This window comes from Sus scrofa, chromosome 1 (genome assembly GCF_000003025.6).
Source record: "Sus scrofa isolate TJ Tabasco breed Duroc chromosome 1, Sscrofa11.1, whole genome shotgun sequence".
NCBI classification, from domain to species: Eukaryota; Metazoa; Chordata; class Mammalia; order Artiodactyla; family Suidae; genus Sus; species Sus scrofa.
This window is the reverse complement of record NC_010443.5, coordinates 80,073,235-80,088,596: the sequence shown is the minus strand read 5'-3', so window position 1 is coordinate 80,088,596 and position 15,362 is coordinate 80,073,235. Positions and strand designations below refer to the sequence as shown.

The 15,362-nt window shown below is 37.2% G+C and overlaps 1 protein-coding gene across 5 annotated transcripts in view; it reads left to right on the top strand.

Annotated features, from left to right (window-relative positions):
• The window catches only part of HS3ST5 (heparan sulfate-glucosamine 3-sulfotransferase 5), a 183,656-nt gene that overhangs the window by 51,544 nt on the left and 116,750 nt on the right, over positions 1-15,362 (top strand). For 4 of the 5 annotated variants that reach the window (XM_021073391.1, XM_021073400.1, XM_021073394.1 and 1 more), the window contains one exon: positions 10,195-10,307. The gene's annotated coding sequence lies outside the window, so the exon portion shown is untranslated. The remainder of the gene's footprint in view (positions 1-10,194; positions 10,308-15,362) is intronic. The other variant, XM_021073406.1, reaches the window with a different exon arrangement.

Here is a 15,362-nt window from a genome sequence, read left to right as displayed (position 1 = left end):
AAAGAGTGCTACAATGGGCCACTGTACGTTTAGGAACAGGGTACATATAAGAGGGTTCTTTATTGCCTTTTGAAGGTTGAATATTGCTGTCCTCTACTACCATAGAACATGCTGCTTTACAAAACAGCAGCCGGATGGTTAGATCCATTTGAGCCCCACCTGAATATTACATATACTCTTTGAAAATATCAAACCTTGAGGAATATTGGAGCAGTTATAATACTGTGTTATTATGTTCCCATAGGTTGAAATCTGAAATACATTGAACTTAAAAGTGTAAAAGATCTTTTTTCACTCTTTTGTATGCCATTTTATTTCCTATCAAGCTGCAACCCCATGCCAAAGGGCCCAGTGATTTCAAATGTTACTCTTTTTTTCTTTTACTTTTTTTTTTTTTTTTTTTTTTTTTTTTTGCTGTTTAGGACCACACTTGCAGCATATGGAGTTTCCCAGTCTAGGGGTCGAATCCAAGCTATATCTGCGACCTACACCACAGTTCACAGCGACACCGGATCCTTAACCCACTGAGCAAAGCCAGGTATCAAACCCACATCCTCATGGATCCCAGTCAGTTTCGTTAACTACTGAGCCCTGAAGGGAACTCCTCAAGCGTTATTCTTTTAGATAAAACCTTAAAACATTATTTTGATACATACTTGCTTCCTTTAGTCTGAATGTCAAAACCAGTAATACTTGGCATTCAGCAGACAGTAGAATTGCATTCCAGTGCTGAGGACAAAAAGGGGGCTGGGAGAAGAAAATAGAATTTTTAAGCCCTGGTGAACAGCCTCCTTGGTTGTGAGGGAAATACTGATGTATACAGGTGACTGAGACAAGAAGGGGGAGGCTGTCACTACATCATGGAGCAAAAGAGGTTTTGGAAAAGGATTCTCTATTCTGGCTGCATAATAGCATCCCCATGGAGCAGACCAGTTCCTGGGAGTGATTAGCACCTAAGTTAAGACACCAGAGCAGAATTGGTAGGTAGGACCTAAAAGCTTATTTATAAACCAGAGCCTTTCTTGGTGTTTTTACAAAACCTGTACATGTTCAACAATTCTACCTTCCTTTATTTGGGGGAGTGGCATGGGGTGAGGGTGGAGTTTTTTTTTATCATTTATCCTCACTTGGCATCCAGTAAATGCTTTGTTGCCCGTTGGACTCTTATTTCCAGCCACAGCCCCGTGGAGTTTAGTTGAATGATGTCTATACCTGGGAGTAGGCGGTGAACATGTATATATAACACTCTGTGTGAATGAAAAGCAAGACCAGCTCTTTCAAAAATGTTCTCTTGGTTCCAGTTCAAGATAAAAATAAAAACTGTAAGTTTCTGCAAATGCTACAGGTGGTTTTTTTTTTTTTTTTTTTTGCAGTGTATCCATTTATATTTTCAAAAGCATTTGTTGCTCTTTCTTGAAAAAATTCCTCATTCAAAGACCACATTGCAACTATACGTCATTTATGTATAATTTGGTAGATGACAGACATTTGAAATTACTGTGACAGGTGTTTTCACATTGTTTCTGCTGGTCTGATTAAAAAAAAAAAAAAAAAAAGGATACTGCCAGGAAACAGTGTGAAGATCTTAAATTCCCTAGAATCAATTTGAAGCACCTTTTTGAAATGAAAATTGCTATAAAGAAGCATTTTGGAATGAAGTAGGGAGGGGTGAACAGACTTTGAGATAAAAATACAGTTCAGTAAAACAAATGTATTTCTTTGATGGGAAGTATATACCCTGTGCTTTAATTTATTCATCATTATTATTGCTTTTGAGGTTGTTTTCTGCCACCATCCACATAACGGCCCCCAGAAAGCCCAGAGGAGAGCCAGTGGAAATAACTCTGTGTGTGTCTCTGGTAAAATATTTCAATATATTTCAAAATAAAGAGTAAGAGTTTGCTTAAGAGATGAAGAAATATTGAAGGCTGAAGATTAAAAAGTGTAGAGAAAAAAATCTCTTGCACATGATCGCCCATCAGGGCCAGCGTTAATCCGTAAAACCATGGCAAATATATGTTAAGTTGTTTTATGTAGGAATAAAAATTGTTTTCATATTATTTTTGCTCTAAATGACAATATTCCATAAGTTCATCGTATTTTTAATCTTGACTTAAGGAAAGTTCTGCTCTGGCTATTTTTAAAGGTAGAGTCCTGCTTATCTCTCTCCACTGAGCTCCTTCTCTTCCTCCTGTGTCCTTCTGCATCCTCCCCAGGGTCACCCTCCTTCCTCCTTAGCCAGAGGTGTTTGTGAAATATGGAGGCGGTTATGTCAGGCTGCTGTGGGTTTTTTTGGTTTTTGGGTTTTTTTTTTTTTTTTGTCTTTTTGCTATTTCTTGGGCTGCTCCCGCGGCATATGGAGGTTCCCAGGCTAGGGGTCGAATTGGGGCTGTAGCCACCGGCCTACGCCAGAGCCACAGCAATGCAGGATCCGAGCAGCGTCTGCAACCTACACCACAGCTCACGGCAACGCCGGATCGTCAACCCACTGAGCAAGGGCAGGGACCGAACCCGCAACCTCATGGTTCCTAGTCGGATTCGTTAACCACTGTGCCACGACGGGAACTCCTGTTTTGAGTATCTCTAATAAATGGCTCCTGTATTTCAGAGGTGGTCTGAAGAGGTGAGCTAATGCAATTTCACTTTGATTACTTATTTGAATTTTGGACGCAAAGAATTCTGAACCAATTCCCTGAATTTGTCGTAATCACAATTTCGTTATCCACAGCTACTTCCTTAGATTTAAGGTCTTTCAAGGGTATATTGATTATTACAGCTCTTGATCATCTAATAACAATATTTATAAGATACCCTGCCCTCCAAGTCCATTTCCTTGACTCACTAATGAGTATTGTTCTCCAGTTGTCTTTCTTTCCAGTTGTAGTGTCTCCCTAAAATTATCAGATTATACTAACAGGGCAAGAGTAAAGCAAGACCTTCAACTCTTTTAGATGTTATACTGTAATCCCCATAAATCTTTCCTGCCATTTTCAGTCCACTCTGGTTGTTACCATTAGAAGTGTGTATCTTGAACTCATATCTGAGAATGGCATTCCAGAGCTTAACATCCTTCAGTGGCTATTATTCCCCTAGTACTTTCTCTACAGAGAAAGATAATATGAGAAGGCTTTTGAGCTAAAATGTGAAACTTGTTCCAGCTAAATGAATAATCAAATGAGAACACTGACATTAACACATACCAACTCAAATAAGTTAATGTGTTTGGTAAAAGTGGTTATATTTAATAGTTATTATCACCAAAAGGAAAAAAATCATTGGATATATATGAACTTGATTCACCAATCTGCTTAACAAAGTGTTTGAGAGAATCTAGAATATCCCAGGCACTTGTCTAAGAAGTAGAGATTTAACAGTAAATAAAACAGATCTGGTCTTAGCCTTCAAGGAGCTTATAGTCTGCAAATAAAGAGACAGTGGTATCACTAGATGACAGGGACTTGGATTGGAGAGAAGAGGGCTCTACAGGATCTGGAAAAGGGACACCCAGAGAGAGAAGTCAGAGAGATCTTCCTGAGGGAAGTGACACCCAAGCTGAGATTGAAAAGAAGAGGAGAAATTAGCCAGGCTTGATTGGGCTAGTGATCTAGGCAGAGGAGCAAGACCCTGACTTAGTTAAAGAAGTGGAAGAAGCTCTGGGTGAATAAGTGAGCAAGAGCAGGGTAGAGTGGACAGAGATGAGGCTGGAGAGAAACCAGGATCCCACCCTGCAAGGTCGCTGTCAGAGAGACACAAGACAGGAAGCAGTTGGCTGATCTGAGGTACCTGTGGGTATCCAAGTGAGGTTGACAATGAGCAGAGCCTGCATTACCGAAAACTGGAGGATAATTTGGTTTTGAAAGGTGTAATTTACTAAGCAACTTGTAAGTATAATTAAAAAATAGTTAATTTCTTGAGATTTCCTGGTTAGTTTTCTAGAAAAATCTGTGACTGTTTTCCTGCTGCTTAATATTTCACAGAATGCCATGTAGCTCTGTTTCTCAACAAATTTCAGAATTCTATACTTAAAACATTTGATTGATGAATTGAAGTTTTCCTGTTCTAATTACTCATCTTTAATTTCTCTGGACTTTCTTCAACCAGAAATTGATATAATTTAAAATATGTCCTGCCATGAACAGATACAAAAATAGAAAATGTAACAGTCTATAGTAGTACACTGGGAGTTGATTCTGTGGAAGTTTAATTCCCCATGCTTGTCAAAAGTTGTTAAAATGTTGCTTGCCTTTTTTGAATATAAAATATGGGCAGACATGTCCTAATATATCAAAAAATGACACTTTGTCAAAGAGGGCTTTCATGGGAGAATGTTCTGAATAAAATGTTTTCTTTTTAAAAGAACCCGACCTGTTTAACATTCCAAAGCAAACACAAAAGAACACAAAATGCTTGAACTTACTGCCAGTCACAACAGTCAGTTTCGTTTACTCTTTAATACTTTTTTTTTATATTCCAAAAATCGTTCCCCCCAAAGAATTATCAGTTTTATTCCATGATAACCCTGGTTTGAAGCAAAATAAAAGTAGCTCTGACCCTCCTCAAAATGGATTCTTTTCAGACTCACTAGCACTTCTAATGGTATGAAGATGATATGGTTGGCTATGTCTACCGTTAGACTAAATTTAATTATATGTGAAGCAACAATTCTCTTATCTATTAGGAACACTTGCTGCGGCTAACTGCGTTTCCCTGTCTGGCAGATGAAATACAGAATTAAAATCTCAAACTAGTTTCTCAAGTTTTTTTTCCCCCCAGTCATTTGAAAATCTTTTAGCCTAGGGGAAGATGGTAGCACAAAAAGAATGGAAAACACTTGATATTTAAAGGCCTTGTCTAGATTAACAAAGCAGATATACCTTTCTGGTCCCCAAAGAGCCCCTCTCCATTAGGATTATTTTGTGACAGTTCCAATCCTTTGGACCTTCCAAAGATGTCCAGAGTTAAGATAGCAGTTGATAGTTGAAATGTTAAACAGAAAATCAATAGATAATTGGCTCTGATCACAGTCTTCTGTTGTCTTATCTAAACAGGAGGGAGAGCTGTATATGTTACCCACATTCTTTGTAGAGAATGTACCTCCTAAGACTAACTCTTGAATAGTAATATCTATTCTTCATTGTTTAGAGAGCCAGAGAGGACTGAAAGAAACAGGAGCAGATGGCAGTTGAGGTAATTGAGATACAGCATAGCTTGAAGGCATCCTGGAATGCCGCATAACAGTTCTAGTGTGAAAAGAAGAGAAATATTGTACACAGCTTCACTTGATGTGTAAGCTGAGTCAGATTTTGTCACCTGCTCTGAGTTAAAATTCCTAAAGAGTCGGGGGCGGGAGGAGAGGACAAACGGTTTGAGCTAATGTTAAAGAGTGGCAAGAACAGATTCCCCCGCTATGAGTATTCATTGAAGAGTAGAAATATTAGAAAATTCTGCATATATTAGTATGAAAATATACTACTCTTGGGAACAACAGATTTTAGTTACTAATAGGCAAGCCACATGTGTTATCTTCACCTTTTAATTAACTCACACTGTCATTGCAAGGGGGGAGGAATTTGTTGTGTTCGTGGTGGTGGTTGCAAGCATCTCACGATTGAGAATGGCTTCCTTGGACCTCTAATGGAGAGCTGGGGATGGGAAATGAGGCTCTACATCCTGTCCCTAGGCAGGTGACCCTACGCAGGTGTCTTTGCCTCCCCAAGCCTCACTTTGTTCATCCATAAAATGGGCCTAATAATACCCCCTCCTTAGGCATTTAGTTCAGTCCCTAATATGTATTCAATATGTAATAATAATAGTAATATCATTAATAGACATAGATGTACAGCTTAGCTGTTTTGCCCACCAACCACACCAAGAACTGTAGGACATTCATGGGTGCGGTTTCTCACTACACCAGGAAACCTATTCCACATAATTATTTTAAGTGTTTTAGAATATCCTCTTAGTACTGCGGTTGTGAGATGGAAATCCTATAAAATTGGATTGTGACGATCATTATACAACTATAAATGTAATAAATTCATTAATTAAATAAAATAAATAAAAAATAAATAATATAATATCCTCTTATTCTGTAGAACAAAAAATTCTTTGTACATTACTATCCACTCTCTTTTGGTAGATAGATAGATAGACAGACAGACAAATAGGTATACTATGTTATTTGTTTAAATAGAAGTTAAAATCAGAATATTTCCTTGAAAACACTTTCTGGTTACATTATCAGACTGACAACAAAGAAAATTTTGTTACAGACTTAGGACTCATCTTCTAAGAGCAATGTTTCCTCCTAAATGTAGTAAGGCCAAAATTAACTTAGAAAATTTAGATCCCTTTAAAGTTAAAGTAGTCATATCGTATCTCTAGACTATTTTTGCCTAGGAGTTAAAGTAAATCTATCATATGTATAAAGGAAATCTCCATGGCATTATCAGTATTTGTTTCTACTACATGTTAGCCATGCCAGAGACCCCAGAGTTGTAGCTATTATAAATGGCTCACGGTGGGTTCACAACTGAAACCCACAAAAGATGCAAAATGATCGTGATTTATTTTAATATTAAAATCTTACAGCACTTTTTGAACCATTTTATAAATTAATTAATTTCAAAATGGATGAGGCAGTAACATCGAGGTTTAGCTAATTATGTTTAAATTAAATATAAGCATTTAAAATAACCATTTTAATTAAATACAAGACTCAGGCAACTAATCATTAAAAGTGGAATTGGTAACTTGAGATTTATCACTCTGAAACCACTTGTAACACATTTCTAATGAATTCTTTCTTCTACTTAAATGAAAGATAAAATATATCTCCCCAGGTGGCCACTAATAAAAGATAATCCTTTATTGGGTCATAGTTGTCAATTTGGTATTGAATCAGAGCAAAAATATCTACTTACATACAAAAATGTAGTTGCTATTTGCTAAACCATTTTCTTTTCTTTCTTTCTTTTTCTTTTCTTTTTCTTTTTCTTTTTTTTTTTTTTTTTTTTTTCCTCTCTTTGTTTTTTGCCTTTTTAGGGCTGCACCTGAGGCATATGGAAGTTTCCAGGCTAGGGGTCAAATTGGAGCTGTAGTTGCAGGCCTACACCACAGCCACAGAAGTGTGAGATCTGAGCTGCATCTTTGACCTACACCTCAGCTCATGGCAACCCCGAATCCTGAACCCACTGAGAGAAGCCAGGGATCAAACCCATTTCCTCATGTATACTAGTCAGGTTCATTACCACTGAGCCACAGTGGGAACTCTGCTAAGCCATTTTCAACTTGATTTATGTTTAGTTCTATAAGTGCCTGAGAAAAACCCTAATAATTATAGTCACATTTATTACTGCAAAAGAAAATGCATATATTTTGTTAAAAATTATGCTTTTTATAGAGGAGATTCTGAGGAAGGAAAAAACCTAAGTAATTTTGTGATTTAAGTTTTTAATTAAAATGGTGTATTGCAATTTTAAGAAAAATGAGTAATAGCACATTGAATAGCTTCATTTTATAAATATTTATACTTCAAACTTTATATTTGTAAGAATATACAAATATATTGGCATATTCAAATTTGTATATAAAAATTTGTATTTGTTTAAAGAAATCATGGACTAGTTCTTTTTCTTATATTTCAGTCTTTATTTTTTATAAAGTATAGTTATTTACAATATTATATTTGTTTCAGGTATACAACATAGTGATTCAATATATTTATAGATTACTCCATTTAAAATTATTATAAAATATTGGCTACATCCTTTGTGTTGTATAGTATATCCTTGTATCTCATTTATTTTATACATAGCATTTCATACCTCTTATTACCCTACTCCTATCTTGTCCCTTCCCCCACCCCTCTCCCTATTAGCCGCTAGTTTGTTCTCTATATCTGAGTCTGTTTCGTTACATTCATTTATTTGTTTTCTTTTAGACTCCACATATAAGTGATATTATATAGTATTTGTCTTTATCTGACTTATTTGACTAAGCATACTGTTTTCCAATTCTATCCATGTTATTGCAAATGGCAAAATTTCACTCTTTTTTATGACTGAGTAGTATTCCTTTGTGTGTGTGTGTACATACCACACCTTCATTATCCATTCATCTGCTAATAGACCCTTAAGTTGTTTCCATATCGTGGGAATTGTAAATAATGCTGTGATAAACATTGGGGTGCATGTATCTTTTCAAATTAGTGTTTCTGTTTTCTTTAGCTATATATCCAGGAGGGGAATTGCTGGATCATATGGTAGTTCTACTTTTTGGTTTTTTGAGGACTTGCCATACTGTTTTCCTTAATGGCTTCCCTAGTTTACATTCCACCAACAGTTTACTAGGGTTTCCTTTTCTCCACATTGGCTAGTTCTTATAGAACAAGGTAAATATCATTTATTCTGATACATGGTAAGTACTTAATAAATGTTTGTAAATTGAGTGAATAAATATATTGATACATTTTATAAAACATCTTTTAAAAGATTCTCTTTTAAAACCATTTATTGTGACATCTTACCTTATACTTTAACCTACTCAATTATCAGAATAATTGATAAAGCTGAGGCACATCTACTTACATCTTTGAAAGGAGTATGTTTTTCTGTCATCTATTGCTTTTCTATGTTAGTACAAATGTTAAGAATCTGAATGAGAGAAGGGCCTCTGCTGGCTTGGAGAGAAAGATTTAAAGGCAAGTTAACTTGTTTTTTTCCTATACTAAATACCTGCAATTACTGATTGTCACATTTTTCTTCTGTTGTAAAAACTGAACTAATTGAAGGTACTACCCTTAGGGAACAAGTTCTACAGTGTAATGAATGTTGAGTGCCCTCTTGAGTTTAGCATGTTAATTATTTATAATTATAATGATTTTGTTTATTTGGAAAATTTAGAAATAATTGTAGTTTATTAAACAAATTGCAGAACAGTAGTTGAGGCTTTGTTTTGTTTTATTTTATATTGAGGTCTCAGCAGGCCTATGAATATGCCAAGAAGTTTTCACAAGCAATGGAGCCTGCTTTCTGACTAATAAGTGGACACTGTTGATGTGTGCTGCTGTCCTGAAATAATGAACTTTTTTATACTCATCCTCTAGTTTCTTTAGATCTCTTTGGGCAGTGTTGGGGTTGTGAGGGGAAGCTTTGACAAGGATTCTACTGGAAGAACTGGAAGTAATAGATGAAAGTACATTAATCAGAGAAGAAATGCAGTAGATTTGGTTGCTTCAGTAACTGGAGAAATATAGTAGATTTGGTATTAGCCAAGTATATAAATTTTTAAAGTCTTTCCTTTTCTTGAAAAAGGTTTTCTGTGTGTGTGGGGGGGTGTGGGTGTGTGTGTGTTTCCTTTGCACTATAAATATATTTGTACCTAATGGACCCAAGTTAAAGATGGATATTCTGGCTATTTGGGACTAGAATAATCTTTACATCTACTATTATCAAATATATATTGCTGATAATGATATATTAGGACTGGGCTCCTACAGTCCAGTTAGACGTAATATACACTCTTAATAATAGCCTGAAATGACAGTGAAATATTACTTTTAGAAAAGGAATTTGGCATTGCAAATCTGTTTCATCGCCATCTTTTTCATTTTCCCATCACTTTCTTTTTTCATCTTTCCAATACGACACTTTCTGTTTTAGAGCCAAACATGTACTCTGCAGCTAGAGAATTACTCAGGTCTCCTGGTAATCTATATTCAATTTAGGAAGAAGCAGCAATTGCTTAATATATTCAAGTAGTAGCAAAGGTAAGAATGATTGATGGATAATCATCATATGGTTATAAAAAGGTCAATCGAGATGTACAATATATGTCATTTTTAAAGAGAGTACATTTAACCACTCTCCACCTAAATTCCTCAGCAGCTGGATCAGAAGCAAGAACATTACCTGAAAGTACATGTGGGTAGTAGCGTCCCAATTTACAAGTCTGTCTCTGATCAAAGACAGTTAACAATTACATATTCCAGGATTAGACTCAAATGTGAGCTCTGCTCATCATCAGCAAATCATTTAATAAAATGACTAGAAGTACTATTTTTTAAAAAAAAGAAATGTTCTGATCATACCTAATATGCTTCTTCCCACGCAAAATTTTAACCACAGCTATTAAGGAGCAGAGGGGGGAAAAAGACTAATTGGAAAATCACTTTGCCTCTGCCTCTCCCCCCAGGCGCTAACAGAGTGGGAAGCAAGCCAAGAGGACAGCAGTAGGTGTACAGAGGCCATGGAATACCCACCAACCAGATAATCATCGCTGGAATAACTGGAAGTGTCTGAATGTAGGTATGTGTACCGAAGACTTCTCTGTGCTCTTTCAGTAAGTAACTGTTATCTAGCTCTCCCATCAATGTTATTCATACACCTGCAGGCTCATCAGCCTTTTGAAAGCACTGCTTGGTGGGACTTGGATGCACATGCAAGCATGCACATAGCCACTCAGAAGCACAGGAGGGCCTCCCTCCTCCCTGGGCGCCTGGAACATTCTCCAAAATGACCTAAACCTGTCTTCCAATTCTCTCATCCCAGTATTCCCATATAGCATTCCCACACCTTCTTCCCACGGACACTGAGCCTTGTTTCCTGAGCACAGAAAGCTGTTGTCTTGCCTTCCTAACAGAAATAACTTTCCCATATCCTCTTTGCTGGCTTAAGTTCTCTTTCTCCTTCAAGACCTAAATCAGTTTTCACCTATATTACAACATCTTGCTGATTCCCCCTCCCAATTATTTCCTTCTTTCCATATGTCTGTAGAGCTTGTATTCATACCTCCCCTCTGGCATTTGACAACTTGTATCATGAATTGCTGTTTCTCTCTTTATGCATCTGCCCTGTGTCCTCAGTGTAGCTGTTTGTTTTTTAAGAGACAGGATCTATTGTATTTTTGCAGACCAGAGACCAAGACCAAGGAAAATGGGCTGGTAAAGAGCTGCTGTGATGTAGGGACGCAACAAAGAGGGGTGGTTAAGAATAGAGTCTGGGGAGTTCTGGGCATGGCCCATGGGTAAGGAACCAGACTGTATCCATGAGGATACAGGTGGATCCCTGACCTCACTCAGTGGGTTAAGGATGCAGCGTCACCTTGAGCTGTGGTGTAGGTTGTAGATGCTGCTTGGATCCCGAGTTGCTCTGGTTGTGGCTTAGGCCAACAGCTGTAGCTCCAACTGGACCCCTAGCCTCAGAACTTCCATATGCCACTGGTGCGGCCCTAAAAAGCAAAACAACAACAACAACACCCAAAAAAAACAAAAACAGAAAAACAGAATAGACTCTGGAGCAAGAATGCCTGAGTTCAAGTTCTTGCTCAGCCAATTATTAGGCTGTGTGACTTGGGCAAGTTTTTTTTTTAAAGAAAAACTTTAAAAAAAAACTTTCTATGCCTCAGTGTTTTCTTCTGCAAAATAGTAATAATAGAAGTACACCCATCTCCTTAAGCTGTAAAGTTTCAATGAACTAATAAATAAAAAGAACTTAAATAGTGTCTAATATATATCAAACACTGAAAAATCATTACTTATTTATTACTGCATATATAATAGTTCATTTAATTTTCCCAATAATACTAGAAGATAGATGGCATCATCGCCATTCTGAAAACCAGAACCCTGTGACCCTGAGCAATTAGGTTACTAACCAAAATCACAAGAAGATACAGAATGAGAAGCAAGTACCTGATCCTAAACCCTAGGCAGTTTCACTCTCGGAACCACCTCACACAGGCACCAGGGGACTAATTTGTATTGATAATCATGGAATTAATTCTTTTCTATTCTTATACTTTAAACCAAATTCAACTCAACAAGTATTTCTGGTTCCAGGCACTGAAGGAGAAAGATGGAGAAAAATACAAAATGGCTATTCTTACCCTAGGATATTTCATAATCTATGTGATTCAGATACTAGCAACAAAGCAGAAACATCTAACACATTTTTTTCTTCCCATTTCTGGATTCATTTAGAGATTGGCTCTTGCCTGGCCCCTACTTCACCCCATGTAATAATTGTAGGTTGGATACAGTGTCATTGTCTACAAAAATAACTCTTTGTCTACAAAAATAACACCCATTTAAGAGTAAACTATAAAATTGATAAGTTTTAAAATTATTTTACTCTACTTGAAACTATTTTGGACAATTGACAAAGAGCTCTGTTAAACTTGGCAGATCAGCCCCTCTTGGAACCTCCTTAATTTCTAGGAAATCATCAGTAGGTCTTGTTCCCCTCTGCCAAAACTCCTTGGCTGCTGCCACTTCACTTGTGCTAAGGTACATATAGCACTGTGCTGGGATCTAGTAGATGATTGGTAAAATCCTGAATTTTGCCACACTTACTCATCCTTAAATATGCGCTGCTCTCCGGGCCCACCTCTGAATTTCAGGCTAACATCAGGGATCCTCTGTAGACCCAGAGGAATTACCTGAGGTAAAGTATCCCCAAGAGGGAGAATTGGAAGGACTGACATTTGGAACACCAGGTTTTTTACTTTACACGTATCATTTCATGTAATTCTCAAAGTAACCCCATGAAGTAGGTATAGTTATCCACCCTTTACTGATAAGGAAACTAAAATTCAGAGAGGTTAATTAACATATTTGAAAAACCACAGAGCTGGTGAGAAAGAATTTCCAACCCAGTCTAATGACCCAAGGAGATGAGGAAAAAGCAACGGGCTGACCTGAGGGCTCAGTTCAGAGTTGTGAAGCAGGGACTACATTTTGACACTAACTGCCGGTGACTCAGGCACATCATAGAACCTCTTCTTGTCTCGGTTTCTTCATCTCACATGACATTGTTATGAGGATCAAAATATTTTATTTGTAAGATGGGCTGTGAAATCATCATTGACATTATAAACATATATTATAGTTATGAGTCTGATAAGTGTAAACATTGAAAGAGGGAAGAAATCCCCAAATGGTTTGAAATTCCTAGGAGGCGACGGGAGGAAGGTGGCAGCATTGAAAGGAAGCAAAGACACCAAGAAACGCCATGCCTATACAGGGGCTCTGGGAGCAGATCTGGAAAAGATGGCTCTAGTACCAATACTGACCCGGTACTGTTCAGTTAACAGTTACCAAGTGGCAGTTACCCTTATAATATGTTATATCATGTCCTTAAATGTAGGTATAATGGCCATAATCACCAAACCAAGGATTAGACATAGGGCAAAACATTGGAAATCAGGACTGTTACATATGGAACCATAGGCCTTGTATAAGGAACCGTTGTATGGCAAGCTTCTTAGTTGGAGGATTAAGAGTAATATTGTCCTTAAATACACAGTTCAAAAAGTATGCATCCAGGAGTTCCCACTATGGCACAGTGGGTTAAGAACCTGGCTAGTATCCATGAGGACACAGGTTCAATCCCTGGCCTCACTCAGTGGGTTAAGGATCTGGCATTGCCGTGAACTTGGTGTAGGTGGTAAATATGGCTCAGATATGGCATTGCTGTGCTATGGGGTAGGCCAGCAGCTGTAGCTCAGATTCGACCCCTAGCCTGGGAACATCCATATGCTGCAGGTGCGGCCCTAAAAAGAAAAGAAAAAAAAAATATGTGTCTAGCTCCCAAACTACCTGAAACATCCTATAGTCCTCAGTGGGATCCAGTCTGCTGCTTGAAACAATTTCCTCAAAAGTTTTTCAGAGGAATTAATGACCCTTCAAGCTGTTCCTCATGTCTAGTTTTGACCTTGTAGATGTCGAAGGGAAGTAAATGTACTTGATGAGTTATTGAGCATACGCTTCAGTTATTATGATAGTAAAAACAGCTCGGTTTTTTAAAACTGTGAGGGGCTTTCCATTTCTGTGCGTTTAATTGCATTCCTACTGAGTTTAGATAATAAGTCATTAATCTCAGCATATAACCTAATGCATTTATTTAGATTAAAGGAAGTTGCCCACAATTTTTCTTTTTTTTTTTTATTTACATGATAAGTTTCAGAAACTACCTACCAGCCTATTTTTAATTGTACTTTAACCTGAATGAGGATAAAAAATCTAGCTGATACTTTGAATAGTATACAAAAAATCAAAGAGAAATTAAGAAACCACTTTAATAAGTGTCTTTTGTGAAAGCCTGCCTAGAGGAGGCCTCTAGTTCCAAGATTACTGCTGACATGGAAAAGCTATCATCAGTTGTTCAATTTCATCTGGCAAATTTCAACAAATATTTCTAAAAATAGGCCAGGAGTTCCCGTCGTGGCACAGTAGTTAATGAATCCCACTAGGAACCATGAGGTTGCGGGTTCAGTCCCTGCCCTTGTTCAGTGGGTTAACGATCCGGCGTTGCCATGAGCTGTGGTGTAGGTTGCAGACGCGGCTCGGATCCTGCGTAGCTGTGGCTCTGGTGTAGGCCGGTGGCTACAGCTCCAATTCGCCCCCTAGCCTGAGAGCCTCCATATGCCACGAGAGCAGCCCGAGAAATAGCAAGAAGACAAAATAAATAAATAAATAAATAAAAATATAGGCCAATGACAATAGCACATTTAACTTTTTATTTGCAGGGTAGCATTATTGTTAATTATTGAGTGTCTTTATGGTAGAATGGGTTGCAAGGATAAGGATTACAATAATCCAATAACAAATGGCTAATTTGGGGAACATTTTTAGTGTCTTATCCTAAGTTTTAAAAGTATTTTGTAAAACTATGCCACCAAAGAATATTATTTGTAAGAAAAATTTTATAATACCAAGTTATGTTTTCCTGAAGTGTACTGAAATACAGTAGAGAAAAATGTTCCTACCTCTATTACTTAAAAAATATTCATGAATATGGGCTTCTCTACATATGGTAGGATGGTACTCCTCTCATATGCATTATATTTTCTGCCATTCCTGGAGAGCCTGTTCTATGCTAGACGCTTTAAAATATATCATTTTCAGTCTTCAGGATGTCCCTGCAAGGAGATTTTGTCCCCAGATATCCTCAGAGTTGGGGTTCAGAAAGGGTAATAAACAAGTAAATGGTAGCACCACAATTCAAGCCCAAATCTTTTGGACACCTGTACTCATGCTCTTCAACTATTAGGGGAGCCAGTTACCTCCATAATAGATAGAGTGGAAGTAATGGGTGAAAAAGAAAAATTCTGAAAACAAAACAATAAAAATATCTGCCATTTATTAATGTTCCAAGAATGGACTAGGTGCCCTAGGGGCTTTAAATTCATTATCCTAACAACTAGCTCAAAAGGGGTTCAGTCATCTCAGGTTTTTCAAATTAAGTGGGTATTCATTTGAAGATTTTTTATTGAAATATAGTTCATGTACAATGTTATGTTAATTTCTGGATTACTACGTAGTGATTTGACATGTGCATATATTATGAAATGACTACCACAAT